The sequence below is a fragment of the Meles meles genome, chromosome 7 (genome assembly GCF_922984935.1).
Source record: "Meles meles chromosome 7, mMelMel3.1 paternal haplotype, whole genome shotgun sequence".
NCBI classification, from domain to species: Eukaryota; Metazoa; Chordata; class Mammalia; order Carnivora; family Mustelidae; genus Meles; species Meles meles.
The window spans coordinates 18,644,502-18,656,547 of NC_060072.1; the positions used below are offsets into that span (position 1 = coordinate 18,644,502).

General features: G+C 40.7%; 1 protein-coding gene across 1 annotated transcript in view; it reads left to right on the plus strand.

Moving 5' to 3' along the window:
- PAH (phenylalanine hydroxylase) overlaps positions 1 to 12,046 on the plus strand; it is a 69,101-nt gene that overhangs the window by 6,384 nt on the left and 50,671 nt on the right. The window lies entirely within an intron of this gene.

Sequence of the window (12,046 nt, forward strand, 5' to 3'; positions counted from 1 at the left end):
ATTAACCAACTGTATGACTTTAGTGAAGCCTTCCATTCTATCAGGGCTGCTCTCTGTTCATAATCAGAATCATTCAGAATCACTGGTTACATGCACAGAAAGCTGGCCCCGGTTTCAGACTTTTTTTTAATCAAGCTCTCCCTGAATTAGTTACTATCTTCTCAGTGCTCCCAAAACACTTTACTTTTAACTGTAGTACTTATCTGCCTTGTTATGTATATACATTTTCTGTCTGGGTCTGTTTTTTTTCAGGAAGGGAATCTTAGCTCAGTCAGGCTTATATCCTCTACAGACCAGATTTATGCATATTTAATGTTCAATTAAGAATGGAATTAAATTTAATAGAAGCAAAGCAAATTAAGCTTCATTCTTTTTGGTCCTGGATTTTAGGAAGAAATATCTTTGAACCAATTAATTTTTACCCCAAGTTCTTTAATAAAATTATATCTCATGGTATGCCTGTGTAGCATAGTCGGTTAAGCATCTGACTTTTGGTTTCAGTTGGGGTCCTGATCTCAGGGTTGTGAGTTGGCATCCCATGTTGGGCTCAGTGCAGAGTCTGCTTGGGTTTCTCTTTCCTCCTTCTGATCTCTCTCCCACCTCCCGCTCTTGCATGCGCTCTCTCTCTCAGATAAATAAATAAATCTTTTTAAAAAAATGTATCTGGTGACTGAATACATAAGTCAACGGAGAAAAGACTCATCTCCCATGCAGAAGAGTTCTAAATAATTTAAGTAGATATTCTATACTCAAAGAAGAGCACCACTCCCCACTCTTTTTTTTTTTAAAGATTTTATTTATTTATTTGACAGAGAGAGAGAGAGAGATCACAAGTAGGCAGAGAGGCAGGCAGAGAGAGAGGGGGAAGCAGGCTCCCTGCTGAGCAGAGAGCCCGATGTGGGGCTCGATCCCAGGACCCTGAGATCATCACCTGAGCTGAAGGCAGAGGCTTAACCCACTGCGCCACCCAGGCGCCCCCACTCCCCACTCTTTAAGCGTGGATGGCACAGTGTGACTTTTCTCCGAACAGGATAGGTTAGAAAGGGGGTGGAGACCCCAACAAACTGTAGCTCAGCCAGGCGGTGAAGGTCAATATCAACAGTGATGACTCACGTAAGAAGATGAACCCTTGATATGACTTGATGAAAATGGTACTTTACCTCTGTGGTCTTCCTCCCCTGAAACCATAATCCCAGTCTAGCTATGAGAAAAGCATCAGACAAGTTCCAATTAAGGGATATTTTATAAAATACCTGACCCATATTCCTCAAAACTATGACTATCAAGGTCACCAAAAACAAGAAGTGTCTGAGGAATTGTCACCGTCAAGGAAGGAGCCTAAAGGGATATAACATCTAAATGTAATGTGGGTCTGGAATGGGAGCCTAGTACAGAAAAAGGACATTAGATATGAACTAAAAAAAAATTCAAATACAGGAGGGTCTTTATTTTCTGAAAATGCATCAGTATTAGTGCATTAATTATAACACATATTCCATACTAACATAAGATGTTAGTAATAGGGAAATTGGGTGCAGAGTATATGGAAATTTTTCATACTATCCTCTCAATTTTTCTATAAATCTAACATCTATCTAAAAAATAAAGTCTGTTTTTAAAAATGTTGAACTTGGCTTTCCAAAGGAGGTGGGGGTGGGTAGGGGAATGAGAGCAAACAATGAGCACAGAGAAGAGAGACAGAGGACTCTCTGAACGAGGAACTATTCAGAAGGAAGAATGTATCCGTAAGATGCTCCTATGAAACATCTTAGCCTTTGTATTATACAGCTAGTCAGCATTTTCCCCTTGAGAGGTCAGGCCTTAATCAGTTAATAAATTAAATAATAGTAAATTAACAGGATGTTTTCAACCTAATAAATAAACCACAAGTAACTAAATTACTAGGACTAGATAAAATGCACTCAGAGGGTGTGTGTGTGTGTGCGTGTGTGTGTGTGTGTGTACTCTGGGTGAACATTTAAAAGCATTATTCAAAACTCAACTGCTCTGGTCAGTAAGTGGCATTTTTATGCACATTGACAGAGGAGGAAACAGAGGTCACTGTATCGGGATTGGTGAAGTGTTTCTTGTTAGTGTGTGTTGCGTTTTTTTCCAAATATATTTCAGAAGTTGCCCTAGACATTGTATAGAACAGCATCCTTTCTACCCTTAACAGACTGGCAAAATACAGAGTTAAGTTATACTTATTCGAAGTGTTGAGGGAAGATAGAAAATCAAATTCTGGTGTCTGTGGAACCATAGTACCCAATAAATCAGGCACAGAGGATCCTTGATTTGGTCCCCATTCAAGCTGGTGGAGGTGGTATTACTGTATTTTGTGTGAAGCAAGGGGTTGTGAGAGGCTGAGTCATTTGTTCAAGGTCACACAGCTAATGTATGCTGGTGATGGGATTCTGGATTTGCCAGTGGTGAGCTCTCTCTGGCACTCCACTGTATCTCTGCCAGATACACTTGTCCCAGTGCATCTGGATACTTCTGGAGTCTTTTTTTTTTTTTTTTCAATACAAATATCATGGCCCCCATCCTCCTAGTCTTTGAGGGAAAGGAATCTGTCACTAGGTACTCCTACTTTCCTTGAAACGTGTACCAAAGTGCAAGAAAAATAACTACCCATATTCCCCTCATCCACATCAGCCACTGTTAACATTTTGACAAGTTCACTTTCATTTTTCTTCAGGTATGATTTTGGTTTCAAAAATTGCAAATTAACATACTGTTACTTAAAAAAAAAACACGACATTAAAGATGTTGCTGTAGTCCTTTCTGGTCTCCCCTCAATCCTGTCATGCTGTGAACTTCGTGGCCAAGGCAGCCTTATTGTGAGTTTAGTATATTTTTTCCTATATTCAGTCTTTGAACACATAAAAATGATATTGGCAAGTACTGGGCTGTGCTTGCTGTTCTGCAGAATCTTTGTGTCAATTCAGTAGATCTGTCAAGAGCACAGACTCTGGAGAGACAGCTGTGGCTTTGGGAAAATCGAGACTTCTCTATAGTTCAGTTCCTCCTAATAATAATCGCATCAGTTTCAAAGGGCAGTTCTGAGGATTAAATGACTTAATGCAGGTAAAACCCTCAGACTAGTTACACATGAGGTGTTCAGGAGGAATTGCTATGTATTTTTTTTTTCTAAATACAGTGTTTTGAGATATATACTTGTTGATACATATAGATCAAGTTGATAACTTCTGAAGAGTAGTTCTTTTTTTTAAAAAAGATTTTATTTATTTATTTGACAGAGAGAGATCACAAGTAGGCAGAGAGGCAGGCGGGGGGTGGGGGAGGCAGGCTCCCTGCTGAGCAGAGAGCCGGATGTGGGGCTCGATCCCAGGACCCTGAGATCATGACCTGAGCTGAAGGCAGAGACTTTAACCCACTCAGCCACCCAGGTGCCCCTTCCTTTCCTTTTCTTCCTTCCTTCCTCCCTTTCTATCTGCCTGCCACTCCTCCTATTTGTGCTCTCTCTCTGGGTCAAATACATACATACATACATACATACATAAAATATTTTAAAAAATAAACGTTTATTTTTATTTCTATGCACCACAATTTTAGAGGGTCATAGAACTTCAGGGATTCTTAAGTTCCTAGCAATATGAAAAGGAGTTAAAGGATTAGGATTGTATGTCTTGAAGAGGGAAGATGGGGCAAGGAAATATTTAAAGGACTCTTATGGGAGAAAAATACTACTTACTTTTTATTACTTTAGAGGTAATAGAGGTGTAGAAATAGAGAAATAGAGGTGTAGAAATTACAAGGAGCATATTTCAAATCAGTTAAAGGCAATGTCTCTACTGTAGAAGGGTGCCAGAAGTCATTGATTTCTAGTATTAGTACTATGAAAACAGCCAGCAAAAAGCAGGGCAGAATCAAAACCAAAATTATGGTATAAACAAGCTTACTTATCCTTAATAGAGACAAAGGATACAAATCTATCCAGGTCCTCCAAGATTGGCAATGGAAGGAGAACATTCCATATGGGAGAAGCACCTGTACCCTATGAATCTCTCACTGTGGTTCTATCTATGTTTAACGAGCAAGACTATGCTTTGATGGCTTGCAGCATAGCGGAGAGGCAACAGGGACATTTAACTAAACTTTAATACATGCTCCAAGTAATAAACGAAATACCACCAGTTGCGTGAACCTGGACCATCTGGCCCCCCTGGCCTGACTCCATATGGTGAGAGCTTTCTTAGCCCCTAGCCACCGGGAGCATATACAGACATCCTAGCTCCTCAAAGAAAACGTGGAATCTGCAGAGTGAGGGCAGATTTCTCTCAGCATGGTCAGGCTTCATTCCCTGCTTGAGAGCCCTTCTTTTCCTCAGATGTTTAACACCCAAGTCACCATCCCCTTAAGGGACAATGTTGCCTGTCAATAGACTTGCGTCCTTGTCAACCTCAGCTAGTAGATACATCAGAATGTAACACAATCAGTTTAGTATTTATAAGAGATAAACAGAAGTACTGTGTTTGCATGCATTGGCTGAGTGATGAGACAGTGAAGCAGTTGTTTTAGTGACTTGGGGTCAAATAATTAGAAATACACCCAAACTTCTACCTGCTAATCTGCCAATATCCCACTGTCCTCGGTTGTTCTAATTTTCAATTCTTCATGCTTTTATCTAAACTTTGTCTGTAGCTCTCTATATTTTTAGCTCTACTAGCTCATGTCTTGCACCTTCTTAGAAAAATAGTCCCCTGACAGTTTTTGCTGCAAGTGCCTTAGTAATGGACTGTAAAATTAGATGCCAGCTCCCTGGGGAGGTGGCAAAGAAGAAGTCTTCCTCCCTCTGCTAGCATTACACGAGTCGCCTTACTATAGATTTTCTAGGGAAGGGAACAAGCAAATATATGAATATACAGGGTGCTGAAGTTCATGGGTATGCTCAATTAGCATTATTTAATTGATGGGGACACGGAGGTTCTGACTAAGCAAGCTGCCTAACGCTAGACACTTAGGGCCAAAACCACTTCAGAGTTTACTTTCCATTTTCACAGCGGGCAGGGCTTTTGGAAACAAATGGAAAATGCCTAGTCAATATTGGTCATCTTCACTTCCTATACTCTCCCTGTCCCCTGATGACTCATGCCTTTTCCCCATTGGATATTCAGTGAGTTCAATCTCTCTCATTTATGCATTCAGTTAATATTTTTTGAGTATCTACTGTTATCGGACCTTATAAAGGTGCTGGGGAGACTGAGGTGAGTCATATAGCCATTCTCTGTCCCTACAAAAATGAGAGAAGCTCAGGGTTCCATGAAGCAGTGTTGGCCAGGGAAGGTTTTTTGCAGATGTCGTGGTTAAGTTGAAACCTGAAGAAGATGACCAGGCGAGAGGAAGGGAAACCTTAATTCCAGAACAAAGAAACAAATAACTTGAAGGGAGAGAATAAACAAGTGGTCAGGTAACAGAATCCTCACAGCCTTTCTGTCTGCCAACCTCAGCGTTTCTGGGGACTGAGTCTGGGTTGCAAGAGGCAGGGACACATCTAGGCTCATGTGCCATGTTTACTACCCGAAGTTTGGACTTTAAGGTCCTGCCTGTGACCCCTGAGTGTTGCCTTTACCCCTCTGGCCATAAGTCCCGAACAGTCGTGAGCGGTACAAGTGTTTACAGGAACATTGCTGCTTTAATCAAAATAAGAAGAGCTTTGACCTCCAGTGGAGGAAAAAAAATCTTCTAACACAGATGACTTTTAAAATATTCTTTCAAGGGATGCCTGGGTGGCTCAGTGGGTTAAGCCACTGCCTTCAGCTCAGGTCATGATCTCAGGGTTTTGGGATTCAGTCCCACGCTGGGCTCCTTGCTCAGCGAGAAGCCTGCTTCTCTCTGTGCCTCTGCCTGCCACTCTGCCTGCTTGTGCTCGCTCTCCCTCTCTCTCTCTCTGACAAATAAATAAATAAATAAATAAAATCTTTAAAAAATATTCTTTCAAGCCCCCACTATTGATCATGATAGAAAGAACACCCACACAACTCACTCCCTGCTTAAGAAATGAAACATTGCATGAGTGACCCAAGTCCCTGGATACCCTTCTCCATGCGCTTCCTCCTTAGATGTAGCTACTAATCTGAATTCGATGTTACTCCACATGTCATTTTAGCCTTTGCTATATTTAGTTACCCATTAGCAATGTATGGCCTCGTTTTGCAAGCTTTGACTCTTTGTAAAATTGGAATCGTATTGTAACTTCTCATCTGTACTTTCCTTCTTGATGACAGAGTGGTGAATGTTGCTTTGGAGATTTGCTCAAGTTCTTAGTGTTCTGGCTCATTTATTCCCCCCTCTGCACATTCATGGTGTGACTATACTTGATCCTCTCCTGTTGGTGGACATTAGGTTGCCTTCATTATTTGCCCATACAGATGGTGATGCATTTAACTTTCTGTACAGGTCAGGTGACTATGTATTGACTAGAAGAACCTCAGATTGAAAAATGGCACTGTTTTTAGTTGTGAAACCCTTCAGAAAAGTTCAAACAGTAAGCTCTGTGCTGCTATTTCTCAAGTGGTGAAAATTTAAAGAGGCCATGACCCCCCTGACGGTCCATGAGTTGTGACTGCTCTTCAGGAGCCCTGGACTGAAACATGTCCTTTTTCATTTTATGATCCTGTCGGCAAGAAAAGGTGTACAAAGAGGAACACAGGAACAAAAATGGTCTACTCTCCAAAGCCTCGAAAAGAGCCTAGATTAAGCTGCTACACCAGATCTCTCCAGAAAGGGGTCTCCTCTGAGTTGGATGCAACCCCAACCCAATGGAGGGGAGGGCAGAGAAGAAATAATCTAACAAAGAGGGAGAAGACAGAGGGAAGAGAAGGCCCAGAGATTACAACAAAGGTTCTTCCAGATCAAGCAACATCATGTCCCAAAAGATGGTCTTCAGGATGTGTTAATCCAGCTGACAGTCCAGGCTGAACCTGACCAAGAACTCTCCTCCAGAGCAGGGTGGGGAATAATCTGGAGCCCACTCTAGAATTTAATTGTGCTTCCCATGCTTTCCTGAATGTGTTTGGTTTCCTGTTCATCCCAGTGGGTTCAGTTTCCAGATTCTTGCTCAACCAGGGCTGTTCCTGGCCCTCTCCCAAGAGGAGATCAGTAAAATAGAAGGGAATCAGTAAATAAGAAGCCCTACCTGCATCTCTGTAAAATCTCTTCTCAAATCCTTGTAACTGTCATTTCTTACCCCAAATATTGTAGGGGTCTCCAGACTGCTTCTGCTTCTGCCCTTGACCCAGTACAGTCTATTCTTTTTTTTTTTTTTTTTCCTCTCCAAAGATGTTGCTTATTTGTTTGGTAGAGAGAGACACAGGGAGAGAGGGAACACAAACAGGCAGAGAGGGAGGGAGAAGCAGGCTTCCCGCTGAGCAGGGAGCCTGATGCCGGGTTTGATCCCAGGACCCTGGGATCATGACCTGAGGAGAAGGCAGAATCTCAACACCTGAGCCACCCAGGCGCCCCACTACAGTCTATTATTAAAACAGCTGCCAGAGTGCTCTTTTCAAAACATGAGTCCCCAAATGTACCTTCTCTTCCTCATTACCTACTGTAGGTATCTTCTTATTACTACTCTGAGTGAAAAACTAAGTTCAGATAATGGCTGATAGGTCATTGTCAGTTACTGCTCTTCCTCCTGTCCTGTTGCCCTCTGCCTTGCTCATTCTGCTCCAGACACTCTGGCATGCTTGGTGTTTCTGAGTCATCTTGTGCACTGTCTTGCCCCAGGACCCTTGCACTTGCTCTTTTGCTCACAGCTTGCTCTCTCATTGACTTCAGATCTGTGCTTAAATGTCACCTGTTTATTTCTTGAGCTTTTCTTGACCACACTGTTTAAAATAGCACCTTCATGGCACCCCCAGAATATCTAATCCTTCTTTGGTTTGGATTTTTTCCATTCCATCCGAAGACTGTATATTCTATTTGTTTTTCATAGTTACTGTTTGTCTCCTGCTTTGAGAATGTGACCTCCAGAAGAGCATGGATTTTTCCCATTCTGTTCACTGTTGTATCCCAGCACTGGGACAGTGTTTGGTACATGGAAGGTACTTGAATGAATGAATTACTGAAAGCTCCTGTTTACTTCAGACCAATGATTTGGGACATTCTTTGTGAATGTCTTTGATTTGCCCCCAGAAACCTCTGGAATAGGTCAGAACACAACTCTTTGAAGTTTATTCTAAGGCAACAGCATGGAGTGGTCCAGAAGCTCTCTCCTTTTCCAGCCTCATCCCATCTGAAAATATCTTCAACTTTTCCTTCTCCTTTTTAAAACATGCTTTCAGGAAAGAAGCTGAGAAAAATTTAGGGTAAAGCAAATAATAAAGGGTGAAAGAGCTCATAAAACATAATGCATTTTGCCTCCTTGTCAGGGACATGTATATCCATACCAAGCTGAGAGAAGCAAAGTATCATAAGTCCTTATTGGGTATCCATCAACGAAGCCAAAATGGTGTGAGTTGCTTTTCTCTTTTTCTTACTGAGCTACCAGGTAATACTATTGTCTTTATTTTAAACATAAATAAATAAGAGTTCAGGATGACCAGCGAATGTATACGGAGGTGGTGAGCAGCAGAACCAGAAGTTGAACTCAGATTAGTTTCCAAAGCCCACCTTTCCTCTTTGTACCATTCCCCCTTTTCTTGAGGAATGAAATGGAAGAAGAAAGAATGGACCCCAAACTTGAAGAGATCCAGAAGGGCAAGTCCATTTTCCACCACTGGGAATTCTGTGTATCTGCAGTTTTATTCACTACTGACCAAGGCCCCTGTAGAAAAGTTTTTCTTAAGGATGGGAACAGAAAGGGATTTCTGGCCAATCCCTATTATTATTTTTTAAGATTTTATTTATTTATTTGACAGAGAGAGAGAGAGAGAGAGATTACAAGTAGGCAGAGAGGCAGGCAGAGAGAGAGGGGGAAGCAGGATCCCTGCTGAGCAGAGAGCCTTACGCGGGCCTCAATCCCAGGACCCTGAGATCATGACCTGAGCTGAAGGCAGAGACTTAACTAACTGCGCCACCCAAGAACCCCGTGGGCAATCCTTATTAAAAGAGGCTTTTCATTTCAGTTTATTTTTCTCTGAGTCTCTACACTCTCTGCTCAAGAGTCCTAATTAATTAAGGTGTTACACTGTCATCTTTTATATGTAGATTTGCTATGGGACAAATCATGAAATTGTCCTCGAAATGTTTAGCTTTAAACTTCTCTTGCCTCCACCCTGATGTCCATGTCAGTAACAGAAAGAGTTCTTTCTTTGTCCCTCACCCAAAAATATGGTGAATGTATGTGGGTCCATTTGTAAACCTACCCAGACCCCTTGCTTAAAAATAAAAATTCATTTACTAAAAGGTAACTATGATCATAATCAGGTTTGAAGGTTGATTTCTAAAGTCTCTCTTAGCAACCAAGATTATTGGTATCTAAGTTGGAAAAACTCCAATAAGCAAATTGCATGCCAAACTTGAGAATTAATTATTGACAAATTGATTCAAATGGGAAAGAAATAGCTTAGAGAGTTTGGCAGAGTGTTCTTAGCCAAAAACTTTGCTCACATTTAAAAGATATATTTTTCTTTTTATTATAGGTGTAATATTGTAAGTCTTTTGACAAATACATAGAAGTTGTACATAATCTCATAATGACTCATTTTGATGCATTTTATTCTAGTCCTCTTTCTTTTTTCTTTCTTTCTTTTTTTCTTTCCTTCTTTCCTTCTCTCTTTCTTCTTTTTTTTTTTTTGACCTGGGCATAGTTTTTTTAAAACATGTTATAATTATCACATACTTAAATGCATTGTAAGTATTTTCCCAAGTGGTTGTCATTGTAACCATTTAAGAAGCAACATTAATTTTTCATTGTAACAGTGTAAGTGTTGTTTTTAGGAAAGTTGAACTATGATGAAAAAAATAGAAAGAAACAAAAATCATCTGTAGGCCCATTGTCTATAGACTACTACTGTTAACATATTTTAGAGTGATTACTGATACTGCTTTAAGCATGTTTTTGCTATTTTTTTTTAAGATATTATTTACTGGGACCCCTGGGTGGCTCAGTCGGTTAAGAGTCTGCCTTCAGCTCCAGTCATGATTCCAGGGTCCTGGGATTGAGTCCTGCATGAGGCTCCCTTACTCAGCGAGGATCCTTCTTCTCCCTCTGCCTGCTGCTCCCCCTGCTTGTGCTCTCTCTCTCTGACCAAATAAATAAATAAAATATTTAATTTATAATTATATGTGACATATAATTATATTATACATAATACCATTGTATATCATATGAAATTACATTATAAATAATTTACATTTATATATATAAATAAAATATTTTGTTTATTTATTTGGTCAGAGAGAGAGAGAGAGCAAGAGAGAGAGAGCATGAGTTGGGTGAGGGGTTGAAGGGCAGAGGAAGCTTTTTTTTTTTAAATTGAAGTATAATTGACATACAACAGTCTATCGGTTTCAGATCTACATCATAGTGATTTGATATTTTTATACATTACAGTTAGCACTCTGGACTCTGATATTTTTATACATTACAAAATTATCTCCACCATAAGTCTAGATACCATCTGTCACACACAAAGGTATGACAATAATATTGACTAATTCCCTATGCTGTACATTACATGCCCATGACTTATTATTATTCCTAGGGTTAGGAGTTGGGGGACAGGAGAAATAAGTGAAGGGGATTAACAGGTGGAAGCTTCTAATTTTCTAAACATTTTGTATCATATTGATTGATTTGTGAATGTTATTTGCTTTTCAAAGGTGGCATACTCTCCACTGAGTGATTCCACCATAATTTTCCTAATTGTTCCCCTTTTGTGGGGAGTTTGGTTAGGTTATGAATTTTGGTGAATTTTTTTCCCCATAAGTTTGATCTCCAGCCTTATAAAAACTGAGTCATGGGGCCTATGTGGTTTTATGGCTATTCCTAAAGTGAGAGGCTTCTCTCTGGAAGTGCTTTTGCAGAGGGCAGAAGGTTGGTGTTGAACACAGCAGCCTATAGTCTGTCTTCAAGCCCTTTCTCCGGCTCCTACCTTTCACCCCCCTTCCACCATCTGCTCTATTCTTGCAAACAAGCATGCCGGAGGTGTGTCCACTCTTGGTTCTTGGCTTTGCTGTATTTTCTGCTTTACACAAGGCAGGAACAGGTTATCCCTTCTTTTAAACTTTCAACCTGGGCAAATAGTAGGTGGAGCTTCTCTTTCTTTCTGAGCCAAGAAGGATGACATTGCTCTTTGCTTTGTTTAGGGAGTTACCTCTGTTTTTATGGAAAGCTTCAGAGCAACTTCCATCTCTCCTGTTTTCCCTCCTCCACACACACTCTCTCTCTAGTTGGGACCCTCACATTGGGCTTCCTGGCCATCACTGTCCAGGCTGGGTTCTCTTAAGCTGGTGTGCACGAACAATGGCTCTATCATGTGCCCTCAGGGATTATGAGGAAGAAAGTACAGTAAGAGTACATGTGTGGGGTTACTTATTGTGTTTGCCATACCCAGAACTTTTTATTGTTGTGCTTTGCACACTAGTAATAATAATGATAAAAGCTGATATTTGCAAAATTCTCATGATATCCCTGGCAGGAAGGCATTGTGGGTCAGAACACCAACACTCTCCAGCCACTTCTGGAAAAGCATCATCATCTCTGATTTCACATTTTACAACTCCCTTAACCTCCTCAAAGCCTTTTTAGGAAGGCCACGGAGCATAATTCTAAATTGTGAGGTGATAATCAAAACAAAAAGGTGTCATCATTGTAATTCTCCATGTTTTCTCTTCAACCACATGCCTTTAACGATCAAGGATAAAGATATGCTTCCTGGGGCACCTGGGTGGCTCAGTTGGTTAAGCGTCCTACTCATGATTTTGGCTCAGGTCATGATCTCAGGGTCATGAGATTGAGTCCCGTATCAGGATCCACACTGGTGTGGAGTTAGCTTGGGATTTTCTCTCTCCCTTACCCTTTGCCCACCCCCCTAATATACTTCCTGAATTACAAGATACATGAATTTCATTTTTTGGA